Source organism: Schistocerca nitens, chromosome 5 (genome assembly GCF_023898315.1).
Source record: "Schistocerca nitens isolate TAMUIC-IGC-003100 chromosome 5, iqSchNite1.1, whole genome shotgun sequence".
NCBI classification, from domain to species: Eukaryota; Metazoa; Arthropoda; class Insecta; order Orthoptera; family Acrididae; genus Schistocerca; species Schistocerca nitens.
In genome coordinates, this window is record NC_064618.1 from 607,452,259 (window position 1) to 607,470,075 (window position 17,817).

At 41.3% G+C, this 17,817-nt stretch overlaps 1 protein-coding gene across 1 annotated transcript in view; it reads right to left on the reverse strand.

Moving 5' to 3' along the window:
• LOC126259317 (band 3 anion transport protein) overlaps positions 1-15,081 on the reverse strand; it is a 782,039-nt gene extending 766,958 nt beyond the window's left edge. The window contains exon 1 of the mRNA XM_049955995.1: positions 15,018-15,081. The gene's annotated coding sequence lies outside the window, so the exon portion shown is untranslated. The remainder of the gene's footprint in view (positions 1-15,017) is intronic.
• Between the last annotated feature and the right edge of the window lie 2,736 nt (positions 15,082-17,817).

Sequence of the window (17,817 nt, forward strand, 5' to 3'; positions counted from 1 at the left end):
TCAGACATGTTAAATCAATAGTGCATTGAATCATTTAGCCTTGATTAAGAAGAGTGAATCTCAGCTATATCTACGAATCTACACAATCACAAATATACACACATATTCATTGTAAAATATAGGTAAATGGTTTAGTAGTGGAGGAATTCTGACGAAATTTTCTAACTTTACAAAGAACGGAACTGTTTAGCAACTTAGTAATTGACGTAGTGACGCAATATTTGAGAAGAATCAATGCACTATCTACAGCCACTTTAAATTTTACAAAATCGTACCAAAAAGAGTTACGATCAGGCATTAAAAGTCGTCAATTTATTAATTCACACATTATTTATCACGGAGCCCATCAAGAAGAAGAGCCTTCAGACACAATAATCGATTCCTGAAATCCGTTATTCAAAACAAATAATCACGACATGCGGTATTTTTTTTTCTTTTGCGCAGAATAACCACAGGTATTACAACTGTCAAGGACAAGCAGCTCTGCTCTTTAGTTTAATGATGATGAGATTCTCTCGGCTAAAATACTCTAGGAGTAAAGTAGTCTCCCATTTAGATCTCCGGGGCGGGGGTGGGAGGGGCGGGCAATGGAAGCAACCAGGAGAATGTGTGTGTATGTGTGTTTGTGTGTGTGTGTGTGTGTGTGTGTGTGTGTGTGTGTGCTTTGAATTTACAGGTGCTCAACGGCGAGGTTACCAGCGACCTTACACATACAAAAAGAAATGAATATGGGGAAAAATGAGTAAAACCTATAAAATGGCCTGCCGGAGTGACCTGGCCGAGCGGTTCTAGGCGCTACAGTCTGGAACCGCGGGACCGCTACGGTCGCAGGTTCGAATCCTGCCTCGGGCATGGATGTGTGTGATGTTCTTAGGTTTGTTACATTTAAGTAGTTCTGAGTTCTAGGGGACTGATGACCTCAGCAGTTAAGTCCCATAGTGCTCAGAGCCATTTTTTTAACCTATAAAATGACATCCATTTACTCACTCCCACCTCACTCGCGTTAACCCATACAATCATTATATCTCACACACCTTACGACAACGGAGAAGGGGTGAAAGTTGCTATACCTCCGATTAAAACATAAGTAAAACGAAAGAGGAGCCAAAATAACGCACAAGAAAATGTGACTGGCTGACCACTTACGAAAATATGGGTGTACCAGTTGCTCCGTTAACACAGAGGATATTGTTTTTAAAAAGAATGTGGCCTTATACGGAATCTAGTAAGTATGTTAGAGAACTTGAAAGGAGAAATAGATAGGTTGAGGCTAGATATAATGGGAATAGTGACTTGCAGCGGCAGGAAGAATATTGTTCTCGCCAGGTAAGTATAGGGATACCAACAGATTATCAAATATCAGTAAAGCACGAGTAATACTAATAATGAGTAACAATATTGGAATGTGGTTAAACTACTGAACCAGTGAATGCATTATCGTGGCGAAGATATACATAAAGCTAAGGATTTGAAAGATTAGTTAACTGCAATGGGTAATCTTGAAAAGATATTATAAGATAAAAATTGGCAAATGAAAATAGGGAAATGGAATTTAATTGAATTAATCAAGTGATGCTGAAGTAATTAGATTACCATCTGAGACACGCAATGTAGTAGATTAGGTTTCTTAATTGGGGGTGCAAATACCTGGTAATGACAGATATGAAGAGAACATGAAATGCAGATTGAATCTAAGTATCGCTTTGGAAGTATTTGTCCGAAGTGTAGCCTTCTACGGAAGTGAAACGTACACGAAACACAGTACAGACAAAGAGAGAAAGAAGTTTTTGGAATGGTGTGCTACTGAAGAACGCTGAAGACGGATAGATCGGATAATTAATAAAGAGGTTCTGCACATTTGTGTTAAAGTAACATGAAGTCTGTGCATCTATCGTATTATTTTGTTTTCTCATTGTATTGCGTGAAGTATGGAACAAACTGTTAAAATTTTATCATTTTTATCGTACACTTTCGTGTAGGTTTTTATTATGATAGTCTGTAACGTATGGAAACGGCCTTGCGCGCAGTGGTAACAGCGGTTTTCGTCAGATCAATAATTAAGCGCTCTCGGACTTAGCTAGCGTTTGGATGGGTGACCGTCCGAGTCTGCCGAGCGATGTTGGCAAGTTGGGTGCACTCAGCCCTTGTGGGGCCAGTTGAGGAGTAGCGACTCCGGTCTCATGCGTCCGGGAGAGCGGTATGCTGACCACATGCCGCTCCATGTCCGCATGTAGTGACGCCTATGGGCCGAGGATGACACTGCGGCCGGTCGCTACCGCTCGACTTCCAAGGCTTGTTCGGACAGAGTTTAGTTTTTCTTAGTACGTAATGTATGACGCAAAAACTGAAATTAATGTAATCCGATGGCCCGGTTAAGCATGTTAATGTCTGCAAAATGTTTATTAAAGGAGAAACATTACCGTGTTAAGAAAAGAAAAACAAGACTCTGTAAGTGGCTGTGCTAGAGAGAGAGACGCGAAAGCGAAGTGGGGATAAGAATTTTGACTCAAAACTTTATTTGAACTGCGAGTTATCTTGAAAACATGAACGAGAACAGTTTGGTACTGTTTTGCTGAAGTGAGACGACTTGGAGACTGTGGCAACGTAATCTGATATGCCGTACTGTTATGCAAATGGCGTAATGTTTCGATGTTGAAAGACAAACACTATAAAACTGTAAATGCTGACCTGGGATGAAAATGAACTAGTGGAAGGAGAAAATGAAAAGTGAGAACGGTATTGTAAGAGCACTGAAAGGTATCCAACAGTAAGCTGTGTTCTTCAGAAATGTGCTTAGTGAGAACGTGTTCAGTTGAATAATGTTTATATGGAAGGCAGTGGGAGAGAATTATAAATAAAGGGGTATTCACGAGTTTTGCGCGTAAATAGTTAAAAAACGCGACCATGCTCCGTAGTAACAAACTTGAAATGGATATGTAGCCTGGGCTCATATACGAGGGCAGTTCAATAAGTAATGCAACACATTTTTTTTCTCGGCCAATTTTGGTTGAAAAAACCGGAAATTTCTTGTGGAATATTTTCAAACATTCCCGCTTCGTCTCGTATAGTTTCATTGACTTCCGACAGGTGGCAGCGCTGTACGGAGCTGTTAAAATGGCGTCTGTAACGGATGTGCGTTGCAAACAACGGGCAGTGATCGAGTTTCTTTTGGCGGAAAACCAGGGCATCTCAGATATTCATAGGCGCTTGCAGAATGTCTACGGTGATCTGGCAGTGGACAAAAGCGCGGTGAGTCGTTGGGCAAAGCGTGTGTCATCATCGCCGCAAGGTCAAGCAAGACTGTCTGATCTCCCGCGTGCGGGCCGGCCGTGCACAGCTGTGACTCCTGCAATGGCGCAGCGTGCGAACACACTCGTTCGAGATGATCGACGGATCACCATCAAACAACTCAGTGCTCAACTTGACATCTCTGTTGGTAGTGCTGTCACAATTGTTCACCAGTTGGGATATTCAAAGGTTTGTTCCCGCTGGGTCCCTCGTTGTCTAACCGAACACCATAAAGAGCAAAGGAGAACCATCTGTGCGGAATTGCTTGCTCGTCATGTGGCTGAGGGTGACAATTTCTTGTCAAAGATTGTTACAGGCGATGAAACATGGGTTCATCACTTCGAACCTGAAACAAAACGGCGATCAATGGAGTGGCGCCACACCCACTCCCCTACCAAGAAAAAGTTTAAAGCCATACCCTCAGCCGGTAAAGTCATGGTTACAGTCTTCTGGGACGCTGAAGGGGTTATTCTGTTCGATGTCCTTCCCCATGGTCAAACGATCAACTCTGAAGTGTATTGTGCTACTCTTCAGAAATTGAAGAAACGACTTCAGCGTGTTCGTAGGCACAAAAATCTGAACGAACTTCTCCTTCTTCATGACAACAGAAGACCTCACACAAGTCTTCGCACCCGAGAGGAGCTCACAAAACTTCAGTGGACTGTTCTTCCTCATGCACCCTACAGCCCCGATCTCGCACCGTCGGATTTCCATATGTTTGGCCCAATGAAGGACGCAATCCGTGGGAGGCACTACGCGGATGATGAAGAAGTTATTGATGCAGTACGACGTTGGCTCCGACATCGACCAGTGGAATGGTACCGTGCAGGCATACAGGCCCTCATTTCAAGGTGGCGTAAGGCCGTAGCATTGAATGGAGATTACGTTGAAAAATAGTGTTGTGTAGCTAAAAGATTGGGAATGACCTGGTGTATTTCAATGCTGAATAAAACAACCCCTGTTCAGAAAAAAAATGTGTTGCATTACTTATTGAACTGCCCTCGTACATACAGTTTTACCTGGCTTACTCCATAACTGCTGTGCAGTTCTCTCGTAAGTGCTTGGCAGAGGGTTCTTCGAACCACTTTCAAACTTCTTCTCTACCGCTTCACTATCTAACAGGGCATGGGGGAAAAGTAACAGTTAAGTCTTTCCGTACGAGCTTTGAGTTCTCTCATTTTATTACGATGATCATTTCCCCCTATGTAGTTTCGCGACTAAAATACTTTCGCGTTTAGAGGAGAAAGTTAATGAATCGAATTTCGGAAAAGACTCCGCAGCAGTGAAAAATGTCTTTCTTTTAATGATTAGCACCTCAACTCGCCTATCATATCCGTGACACTCTCTCCCCTATTTCTCGATAGTACAAAACAATTTGTCCTTCTTGGGACTTTTTTGATGTCCTCCGTTAATCTTGTTTGGTAAGAATACGATAATACACAGCAATAATCTAGCAAAGGACGGAGAAGCATAGAGTAGGCAGTGTCTTTAGTAGACCTTTTGCATTTTCCAAGCATTCTGCCAATAACACGCAGTCTTTGGTTTGCCTTCCTCACACAGTTTTCTAAGTGGTGGTTTGAATATACGTTATTCGACTCTCGATCCGGCACACAGTTTTAATCTGCCCGGAAGTTTCATATCTGCGTACGCTCCGCTACAGAGTGAAAGTCTCATTCTACGTTCTTTGTAATTGTAATTCGTAGGCATGCAGTTAAATTGAGAGCCTTTAAATATGCGTGACTCACTATGTAAACGAAAGTTAACAGATTCCTTTTAGTATTTGTGTGGACGACTTCACATTTATCCCTATTCAAAGTCAGTTGCCACTTTTCGCACCACACAGAAATCTGATCTAAATAATTTTGAAATTGGTTTTGATCACAGTATATGTTCCAAACTCCTACTGCAAATCGCCGTCAGTGATATGGATCTGTAATTCGTTGTATTACTCCTATTACGTGTCTTGAGTATTGATGTGACTTGTGAAACTTTCCAGTCTTTAGGTACAAATGTTTCGTCGAGTGAGCGGATGTATATGATTGCTAAGTATGGAACTGTTGCACTCAAAAAGGAACCTAATTAGTATACAGACTGGACCGGAAGAGTTGCCCTCATTAAGTGATGTAAAATGTTTCGCTACAATGAGAATATCTAATGCTAAGCTAATTATGTTGGCAGCTGAACTTCCGCTGTCATCGGTAGCATTACCAATGGTATCATGAAGTGAAGGTATTGGTTGTGTCTTGCTGATGGTGTTCTTTATATAAAACCAGAATATCTTTCGATTTTCTGCCAGATTTCGAGACAGAGTTTCGTAGTGGACGCCATTAAAACACTCTCGCATTGAAGTTCGAACTAAGTTTCACCAGTCTTAGAGATTTTGTGTCATTTAAATTTGGCATCCTTTTTTCGTTGCTTCTGCAACAATATTCTGCCCTTTTTGTGCACCATGGACGATCGGTACCATCTTTTATTAATTTATTCGGAATAAAGGTCTCAATTGCTGCCGGTACTATTTCTACGAATTTAAATCACGTGGTACCATTTCTATGAATTTAAATCACGTCTGGTCCACACTTACATAGTTAGTTTGGAAGGTGTGAAGACTGTCTCTTAGGAAGGCGTCAAGCTAATTTTATCTGCTTTTTTACGTCGATATATCTCGCATTTATTTTTGGTGGGTTTGGGTGTTGAGGTGGTCAGTTTCGCTACAACTACCTTGTGGTCACAAATCCCTGTATCCGTCATGACGCTCCCTATTCGCTCCATATTATTCGTTGCTAAGAGGTCAAGTATGTTTTCGCAACTTTTTACACTTTTAGTGGGTTTCTGAAAGAAATGCTCAAAATAATTTTCGGATAAAGTATTTAGTACAATTTATGACCATGTTTTATATCCACCACTAGTTTTGAACACACATTTTCGCCAACATATTGAGGGTGGGGGTAGACTGAAGTCACCACCAACTATTATTACTGTATGGGAGGGGTGTCTGTTTGACATGATATTCAAGTTTTCTTTGAACTGTTCAGCAACTGAACCTTCTGCGTTTGGGGGTCGTTAAAAGAAACCAATTATTAATTTATTCCGATTGTCAAGTATAATCTGTACTCACAGGAACAATCTACTTCAATTTTGCTACAAGATGAAGTACTTCTAACAGCGCTAAAAACGCCACGATCGACTGTATTTAACCTGTTCTTTCAGAACACCGTTAAGTCCTTTGTAAAACGTTCGGCTGAACTTACCTCCGGCTTTAGCTAACTTTCGGTACCGAAAATGATATGAGCTTCAGTGCTTTCTATTAGCGCTTGCATGCTCTGGTTCTTTCCAACACAGCAACGACAATTTACGACTACAATAGTGATGGTTGCTATTTCTAAAATCTTCCTGTGTTTGCTCTGCTCCCTTTGAGACTGAACTCGTTCCTGTACTTTCCCGAGGACCTCTAAGTTAACAAACAAATTTCCCAGCCCATTCCACACAGCCGGTGCTACCATGTAGTCGCTTCTTGCATGTAGTGGACGCCTGACCTATTAAGCGGAATTTAAAACCCCACCACCCTCTGGAGCAAGTCTAGGAATCCAGCTTACACGGTCGCAGAAAGGTCTGAGATGTTCATCCAGACCGTCCACTCGGATCCATACCAAAGATCCGCAATCGGTCCTGAGTTCTGCGTTCATCTCGCAAGCAAGACTGGCGTTCTTTACCAGTTCAATTAGCCGCCGAAAGACAGAGAGATCTCTTCCGATCCAAAAAGGCACACATCGTTAGTAGCGACATGAGCCACCACCTGCTGTTGGCTGCACCCTATGCTCTTCATGGCAACCAGAAGCAGCCGTTCCACATTCGATATTACTCCTCCCGGTATGTACACAGAATGCACACCGCATCTCTTCCCCTCCTTGACAGCCATATCCCTTAGGGGCCCCATTTCGTGCTAATGTAGGAGCTCCCAACTACCAGTAATTTTACTGAACGCAGCAATCACATTCTCTAGGCATAATAAAGGCGGTGGAACTATAGAGTAGACAGTTGTTAAACCAAAGAAATGTGGGTACAAACAAACTGCTGCTGCAAAGGCGGGAGCTACCGCCCAACTACAAGTGTAATTGGATGCTCACACGAAAACAAATGCGTATCGCAATAGAAACGTCGGAAATATAATCTATCTAATTATTCAAACGCGAAACTGTGGCTACTAGATACACAAACATGAAAGAAATTTGAGAATTTAAACTAAAAAAACATACAGTAAATCGTAATACGTCGCTTCTAGTTAGTACGAGAAGCTAGTTACAACTTATAAACGAAACGCTGTGCTCTGGTGTGTTGACGCAGAGAAGGGAACTGCGGCCCTCAGGAATTCAAAGCGCAAAATCTCATCCTGTCATTTCCCGTGGTTACAGAAACCTGAAACATGTTAGGAGAAGAGTCAGTATTAGCTTCCTTTTTTGAGACAATAGTCTTCCGACAATTTTGATACGGACCGTGCCAACATCTTTGTCCCAGACTAGTACTTACATCACACGTCCTCAATTATTTGTTGGATGTATTTCAACTTCTGTCTTCCCCTGCAGTTTTTACCTTCTAGAGCTCCCCATGATAACATGACACACGTCCTATCATCCTATCCAAGTGTTTTCCGTGTTTTCCTTTCTTCAGCGATTCTTTGCAGAACTATTTAATCCACCTAACTCTTCTACAGCACACAACTCAAACGCTTCGCCTCTTTTCTTTTCTGTTGTAACAGCAGCCCATAATTCACTACCATACAAGGCTGTACTCCAGACTTATTCTCAGAAATTTCTTCCTGAACTTAACGCCGATGTCTGACAGTTGTAGACTTCTTTTGGCCAGGTATCTCTTCTTTGCCTGTGTTTGTCTACTTTTTATGTCTTCTTCCAGTTTTTCAGGACTGATTTAGTGTAAACTGATTGTACAAGTAATTAAATTTATATGTTATTTTATGCACGCTGGTAGTCATGAATTCCGTCATTGTTATGAATTTTTGGTGAAGAATGCAACCAGCCACAAATACTTTTTAAAAAACATTTGATTTCTATTACACAACATCTTCATTTCCAATTACATTACTGTTTTCGTCAACAGCATTCCATCCTCTCCTGCAGTGCACAAGAATATTTGAATATTTAGCGCCACTTCACATGTTGTCTCTATATCGAAACATGTTAATGGGACTGTATTCGATTAAATATAAGGTGATTCGGTTGTAAACACTTACAGATGGGCGGATTGGCTGCCAAGTGGTGTATTTCGAAAAGTCGACTTTTTCAGGAGAACAAATTTACGGTTTGCAGCTCACTATAAATTCATAGTTATTGTATCCGTTGAGTAAATTACGGCTCGGCAGTCTACATTACGGAACATTTTAGGCGGTATGAGTTTACCTGAACGATTCTCGCATGATTCGTCATTGTTTCGCAATCTTTTTGTGATACGTTGATTTCCATCATATATTTAACCTTTGTCGACTGCGGAATTCCAGCAGTCACAACCGTATTTTTACAGTCTTTAACACAAAGACCATGTTACTTTTCTCTTGATCAACACAAACCTAACAATACATATGTTTCACGCACAACAGAAATCGAAGCACACAATTGATCAAGGTTGTCAGACGGCGGTAGCAGACCTGACAGCTCGAAGCATGCTACACAGTTCACTTCGAAAAATGGAGAATGTTTTCCCCTTGTGAGAAGCTCCTCTAGGTTTATTCATATGAAGTCGGAGAATGTTCTTTACTTTGAGGATCTTCCCCCGCCCTTTTACTCACGCTGAGAACATTCTCACATAAGGTATAATCTCAGACTTGCTTTATTCATACAGACCTAAGAATGTTCTCCGAAATTTTGAATATAAAGTACATACTCTGTTTTATTCATACGGCCCCTGGTAGCCTACAGCCAATATGTTCCAGTGGGCAGCGATTTGTCTTGCTTTTGTTTTTATGCTTTCTCAGGACGATGCACAAACTGTTGCAGTACAAAAACCACATATATCTTAAATAATCACTGTGGAACACAAACAATCCATAATACACTACTGGCCATTAAAATTGCTACACCAAGAAGAAATGCAGATGATAAACGGGTATTCATTGGACAAATATATTATACTAGAACTGACATTCGATTACATTTTCAAGCAATTTGGGTGCATAGATCCTGAGAAATCAGTACCCAGAACAACTACCTCTGGCCGTAACAACGGCCGTGATACGCCTGGGCATTGAGTCAAACAAAGCTTGGATGGCGTGAACAGGTACAGCTGCCAATCCAGCATCAACACGATATCACAGTTCATGAAGAGTAGTGACTGGAGTATTGGGACGAGCCAGTTGCTCGGCCACCATTGACCAGATGTTGTCATTTGGTGAGAGATCTGGAGAATGTGCTGGCCAGGGTAGCAGCCGAACATATTCTGTATCCAGAAATGCCCGTACAGGACCTGCAACATGAGGTCGTGCATTGTCCTGCTGAAATGTAGGGTTTCGCAGGGATCGAATGAAGGGTAGAGCCACGGGTCGTAACGCATCTGAAATGTAACATCCACTTTTCAAAGTGCCGTCAATGCGAACAAGAGGTGACCGAGACTTGTAACCAATGGCACCCCATACCATCACGCTGGGTAATATGCCAGTATGGCGATGACGAATTCACGCTTCCAATGTGCGTTCACCACGATGTCGCCAAACACGGATGCGACCACCATGATGCTGTAAACAGAACCTGGATTCATCCGAAAAAATGACGTTTTCCTATTCGTACATCCAGGTTCGTAGTTGAGTACCCCATCGCAGGCGCTCCTGTCTGTGATGCAGCGTCAAGGGTAACCGCAGCCATGGTCTCTGAGCTGATAGTCCATGCTGCTGCAAACGTCGTCGAACTGTTCATGCAGATGGTTGTTGTCTTGCAAACGTCCCCATCCGTTGACTCAGGGTTCAAAAATGGTTCAAATGGCTCTGAGCACTATGGGACTCAACTGCTGAGGTCATTAGTCCCCTAGAACTTAGAACTAGTTAAACCTAACTAACCTAAGGACATCACAAACATCCATGCCCGAGGCAGGATTCGAACCTGCGACCGTAGCGGTCTTGCGGTTCCAGACTGCAGCGCCTTTAACCGCACGGCCACTTCGGCCGGCCGTTGACTCAGGGATCGAGACGTGGCTGCACGATCCGTTACAGCCATGCGAATAAGATGCCTGTCATCTCGACTGCTAGTGATATGAGGCCGTTGGGATCCAATACGGCGTTCCGTATTACCCTCCTCAACCCACCATTCCATATTCTGCTAACAGTCATTCGATCTCGACCAACGCGAGCAGCAATGTCGCGATACGATAAACCGTAATCGCGATAGGTTACAATCCGACCTTTATCAAAGTCGGAAACGTGATGGTACGCATTTCTTCTCCTTACACAAGGCAAAACAACAACGTTTCACCAGGCAACGGCGGTCAGCTGCTGTTTGTGTATGAGATATCGGTTGGAAACTTTCCTCATGTCAGCACTTTGTAGGTGTCGCCACCGGCGCCAACATTGTGTGAATGCTCTGAAAAGCTAATAATTTGCAAATCACAGCATCGTCTTCCTTTCGGTTAAATTTCGTGTCTGTAGCAGGTGATCTTCGTGGTGTAGCAATTTTAATGGCCAGTAGTGTATTCTTCATGTGAGTTTCAGCCTCAGACATGTATTTTACATTTGATCTTTACAATATAAAGACCACCCACTAAACCACGATATCATTCACATCCTCTTATTCCTATTAATCAAAATCCAAACCAAGCGAATAAAATGTGTGGGAGGTGCAACATGTTAATATTAGAAAAATAGGGGACATGACAACAGATCTGCTCGCTAAGAGAGTTTAGATTTGATTAGCTTCCTCAACAGGTTATCTCCAAAATAAATTTACGCAATTACAATAATAACATGTGTTAGGAAAAGTTAAAAGTTAAAAAAAATCTGTTATTAGGCTATGTTAAGTGTTTATCTAGTGTGTTAATTTTTGTTTCTATTCCTTATCTTCTATAGTAGTTGTTAGGATGTTAATTAGTGCACTATTTTTTCAGGGTTCTGGCTGTTGGGGCTTCATGTTCAAGTTTTGTGAACAACCCAAGGAAAACCTGTAGAAGTTGGTTAATAGCTAGCTTCAGTTGCTCATTGTGAATGTAACAGTAATCCTCGATTATTTTAACAAGTGAGCTCTCAAGTATAAAAAAGCTTCGAGCGTCCGATTACTTTACAAATGAGTTAATGGGTTTAATATTTGTGTTGCTTTAAGCGAGAAAAAGTAAAAAATTATGTTTAAAGTTTGTTGGAGGTCGCTAAGTACTTTCATTATCAAACAGTAGAGGAGTATAGTCTGCGTAATTTGCGCTTGGTTTTAAACAAAAGCTAGTTTTTCACGCACCTCAATATTTATGTCGTCGTATCTCTGGAAATATATCGATAATGATATAATTTTGCAGGTAGATTTAGTAGGACACCGCCTGCAAAAGTGTTGTAAACAAAGTTAGTTATAAATCGTCGTGGTGACATGTTACTGCATGAACGGCGAAAATGCAGATGAACTTTTCACAGGTTGTCTTCTTTGTTTTTCGACTTCTTTTTCCGCAGTAGCAGATATACACTGTAACAATGTTCACGATCTCAGTAAACAAAATTGTAAGAGAAAAAACCATATTGTTACAGTGACCACTGAAGATGCTTTGGAATAAAATGAAATGCGTCTGGTCTTAATAAGACTTTCATTACAGTTTGCAAAAGACCCATAAAACTCGAACCTTTTTCCTTTCATCATTTTGCGAGGTTTGCGGGGGAGGGGGGGGGGGGGGGAGGGGTTCACTGAGAAAAAGTTTTGTAAAGGTTTGAAATTATGTGAAAATTTGGTTGGACGTTGCATAAGTGCTGTCATTCTCAAATACAGGATGAGTATGATCAGGGTAATTTGCGCGTCGTGAGCTCCTCTGCCTCAAGACATACAAACAATTCTAACTGTAACACTTGTCTCATAGCGTTAAACCTTTAACATATGATTATATCTCTCAATGAGTGGGTTATGACAGCATTTTAAATTTTTAAATTCCGTCAATAATTGTGTGAAAATCAAATTTTTGTTACCCATGGAAGACCTGGAACTGGGACCGGGTGACGGTGCACCGGGTTAGTCGTCTAGTGATATAGACTGAGGTGAGAGGTATGCAACACACCTAACGTTCACGTAACACGGTTACGATCTTAAATAACCAAGGCTACTAGGGAAACTACAGTACACTTATTTGTGAAAGTTTACGGTAGCTACGGTAGTTTTACAGCTCTAAAGCAAGGAAGTGAAATAACTGCATTATAACCAGCGGTCGTTCCGGTGGTTGTAACTGACGCCGTATTTCAGCGACGATAAAGGTTTTCGGTATGAACAGAGGACAGGCGAGTTGGAAACGCTCTGGATTAAGCGGCCAGTGGGACAGGCAGCAGTGCTCGTGTGCCACGCAGCCCTACAAATCTGCCGAGTCCGCAGTCAGCACGAAAACCTCGGCAACGAGCAGACAGCGCTGCGAATTCTGCTAGGCTGGCTAGTTGGCTTCCCGAGCATTCCGGGCTCGATTCCAGCCTCCCTCGGCTTGATAACTTAGTGACTCCCTCGGCAGTCAGTTATACAATTGAGCCCGGTAGTCTGTTGCATCTGGGGTGGTACGGCGTTAACGAGAGTACCTCACTGCGTCAGTCCTACTAGAAGACCCTCGCAGGTCACAGAACATTCATTTCATTCATTGTACGGTTATGTGGTGTCCACGTAACAGTAAACAAGATGGCGCCTACTGTTCACTGTTCTGCAGGCTCCTAAACTAGGCTGCTGTTAGCTCGTTTTAACCTCTCTGTGTATCATATTGAACAGATATTACGAGAGTTGTAAAACGACCACAAGCAACCGTGAACTACCATAAGTGAGTCCAGACTACGGTACTTTTAGCCGTTGCTTTGGTCATTTAAGGTCGTACGTTTGTTACCTGTACGTTAGCTGTGTTGCCTACTTTCGGGATTTACCTCATAACGATCGCTTTCTTTACGCATACGATCAGCATCTTACTAGATTTCTCTAAAAACCGGAAGCAGTGAACGGTCTAGAAACTGAGTGAGGATACATAAAGGGCCACATAATCTACGGAACATTTTTGTTCTACACAGATACCCTGCTGAAGAATAAATAGGATTTATAGCAAAACTGGAAATATCAATGTTTCATTCAGGTTTTATTAGAAAATTATTGATCTGTAACGTGAAACAGAAGGATGTTGTAGCAAAAGTAAAGAAAACAATACAGGTTTATCACATAGCATTAGCAAACCCAATTTTCTCAACAAAAAGGAAAAGCTGAAAGAAAACCTCAAAACAAAATTATATCAAAAAACCCTTCAATACTTCGTCGAACTTATATAAAACACGTTTTTGTTACTCATAAACACCTTTCACATTTATCAGCAATAACAGGAAACTCTTGCCTTTAATGATGATGAAGAGCGTTCTGCAAAATAACAACAATAATTATATTTTCTGTATTTGTGCATGTGCACTGTACCTGCATAAAAATTAATTGCTTTGGTTACATAAAAGCGCAGAACTTACTCTATCACCTAATATTTATTACTGATAAAATGCAATTTATATTCTGTAAGGATATAAAATACACAATGGGCTAACACTGAATGATGTGCGGTTCTGTACAAAACAAACAACTAAACAAACAAAAAACAAAGAAAAGTCGTCTGCTCCTATTTTCTCTCTTACACATTCATTTAGGTTTGTTTCCCTACCAATTTTACAAATACTACTGGTAATCCTCCCTTTTACTACGTCATTTATGCAGTGTACCAAAACTACCGAACCGTAGTGTTGTTCGAGCGCAACTCTAGACACTTCTGCTTGACCGATGCCGTTTAGTGAACTGTAGAGTTGGTTTCAGGTATGCTGATTTGCCTCAACAGCTTATACCCAAAGTGCTGCATAGTGGCATTTATTTTGCCTCTGAAGTACATTATTCAGTGATTAAATTTGTATGTACCTTCATGAAATACTTCTGGCATCCTAGCTGCTTGACAATACATAAGATGACGCAGCAACTGATGTTGCAATGGTTGTTTTTGTAATTATTTTGTTCTGTTCCAAGCCCTCAGTATACGTCATTTCTCTTGATTTGAGTGTAGATGCGGTAACTGAGGAATTTTAGGGACACAACAATACTGGGAAAACAAGTTCCTGACGGACGCTAGTAATTTGTGCTTCGGGATGATTCGGCAAGAAAACTGAGTAATGTGTTAATGAGTGAAATTGGGTTCTAACATAATACAATAGATAAGTAAATACTAGTATGTAACAAAATAAAAAATATAAGGACAAAAGAATTTTAACTCTGTCTGAAAACTTCAAACCTCAAATAACTTAAAATTTTGTCTTTTGACGTTAGACCAAATTCTTTAGTAAAGCTCTTACTTTAAAAAGAAGAAAAAATAAATAATCGTGATCTTACATAGCATATTCAATTTTCCGTGAGTTCGTGCACTCTACACTACCTTACTGCAGAAAACATAAAATGTAAGAGGAATATATTTATTTAAAAAATTTATTTCAGGACATTGGATGATCTCAAGTACTAATTTGTAAGACGTAGAGAACTTGAGAAAGCTTAAGTGCTGATGAACCTTACCAACACAACGTGTTCTTGCGTCGAATGGCACACACGGATAGTTCAGTGTCGAAGCAGAATTCGAGAAGACAGCTCACACTGTCGTTCTTGTGTGTGAAGATTACCTTGCAGCTGAAAGAAAATAAAGATCATATCATACCAATTGCCATTTGCAAAACAGAAACGTCAGCACTCAGTTGTAATATAGCACAAATTATCATGGGAAAACTGAAGCTGCAACACTTACAAGTAATTCTTGAGGGTATTTTTGTTTTGTCGTTGCAACTACAAAAATGCATGATTTTTTCACCAGACGCTTTTCGCTTTATTGAGGTGAAGCGTCATCGATAATAGTGATTTCGCTTGATTTTTCGCTTACATCGGAAAATGCCGTCTGCTAGCACATCGTTGATGTTTTTCTGCTTTAGACACTGATAATTTTGGTCTAACTATTAGTTGTTCTGCAGCTCTATACATTTCCCTATGTAGGCGAGAAATCAAGCGAAAGTCACCATCACTGATGATGCATTACCTCAATAAAGCGAAACGCGTCTAGTGAAAAAAAATCACGCATATTTGTAATTGCAACGGCAGAATAAAAATAGCCTGAAGAATTTTGAAGCAACTATGGACATTATGGCCACACAAATGAAGAATTCAAAGAAGTAATGGACATATTGGCAATCAATAGGGTTTTAGGTACTGACGAATTCCACACAATAACAACAGGATACATACTGTCAGGCAGAGATAGTATTCTGAAATTCCTCTTGCTTTCATTACCGTACCAGCGGAAAAATGCTCCTACTGGAGCACAAATAGGTGGAAAACTTCCTCAACACCTTTAAAAATTTTCCCAAAACTTTTGACATGCGAACAACCAATTAGTCCTTCGCTTAAGTCGCTGATACCCATTTGCTCTTGCTCTCTCTTACTGTTAGTTTCTCTTTCATTCGTTCCCACTTCTGTTGTCTCTTCTCACTGTCACTATCACTCTCTTCCTAGTAGTCATCGTCATAGGCTCTGCCTCTCATTGTCACTGGCTTTCACCCACTTCCACTTTCTCCTTCTCTTTATTCCTCTCCCATTGGTACCGTCTCCTTCACTCTTTGCCTGACACTGTTCTGCCACTGTCAACTATGCTCCACTGCCACCGTGTCCATCTCTTTCTCTCACTCTGCTATTGTCTCCTTCGCTCGCTGTCTACTATCTTCCAGTATTTATTACTTTTACGTCTCTTTGCCATTGCGGCTTTCTCTCACAGCATAAAATGTCGCCAACGTGTCCACGTGCCAAAATTGTTGGGAACATCTTTAAAGTGCTGAGGAAGGGAGAATGATGCAGCTGGCACCTCACTTTTCAGTCATAGTCTTTTAAAAAAGAGCATATTCGCATTCTTTGTGCTCCGATAGCAGTATTTTTCCGCCGGTTTCCTTTTTTTCCCTGCTACTGAAGGGCATGTCACAAATATAGAAAGACCATTGCGGGTTAGTAAAAATTTTGATAATTTACCTGTGAAGCTAAATAATCCAAAATTAATTTTACACCTCATACTGGATTTTACGTGCACAAAAATTTTGCATGTGCTTCAATACCACAGCTTGGGGTTACCAGAACCCGTCTGACGATACCGAAGACACTTTGCAGCATATCTCTTCGTGCTATGTCACTTTATGAACTATGTTTTCGCCTCACATCAAAATTTACATGCGTATTTCACGTGTACAAGTGGGGCAACTTTGAAAAATGGATAAAGATATCAACAAAATTTCAGTGTTGTTCGAGATCGGAATATTACAAATATACTGTAAAAATTTCAGCCATTTGCTTGCATAGCTGTCTTGGAATCAGTGGCTCGATTTTGGGGTATAACGACAGGAATATTTGAAAATAGAAAGAGGCACTTTAAATTCCTAGAGAATATATCGTTAAAATTTGAGCAATATGCTGTGGTTAGTTATTTATATACCGGCTGATGATGGCGAAATAATGATGAAAAAAGATTTTTCGGCTTTTCTCAGGAACCGCCCATGAACTGAATGGTGCCTCCGTAAGCCCTTAAAGTGCACCATAGACCACATGCAAAAAAAAAGAACCAATTTGCTCCGTTTGCCTGGCTGGAAGAAATGTGTAACATTCAAATTTTGACCCTGCACTTGTAAGACGTCGTGGTCTCCTGACCTTCATTGCTTACATATTCCGCCCTCACAATCATATTCCGCACATCAAGACGCTTCATTCGGACCCAAACTCGATAAGATAAAGTCAGTGTTGTATGAATTCATGTAAACGATATGCAAATAACAAATGTATCGCAAGTGCGCACCGAGCTTGAAATACTCGAGGCTGGCGTACTCACACACATTCAAGACATGACAGTCACAAAAGCTTTTAGTTCGGGAGAGGCAAACCGCACGCCAGGAGGCTGGTCCCTTCAGAGGACGAGTCAACCTATCTACGTCGGCCAGCGACCGCCCGTTGAGCAGACAGCGTTTGCCCGAGTGAAAGGGGGAACGACCCCGTGTTTGGCTTAAAAGCGCCCAGGCTAAAAATTCTTTACAAACATAGCACGCAGTATCAGAGGTTTTCACAGGGAGACAGCAAATGCCAAACGCCGATGCTACAGATTTCTGGATTGATCGCCTTAAACGAAACGTCATTCTTCCGTTTTAGAAGAGCAATGCTGATTGGCAGACGATATTCCTGACGCCTTGAGCTGAAGCAGTAATGGAAGAGATCAAAAGGTATACTCCTTCACATGTGGCGTGAAGAGGGGCCGTTCTGTTGTGCTCTTGGATTGAGAACACGTAACGAGAGTGTG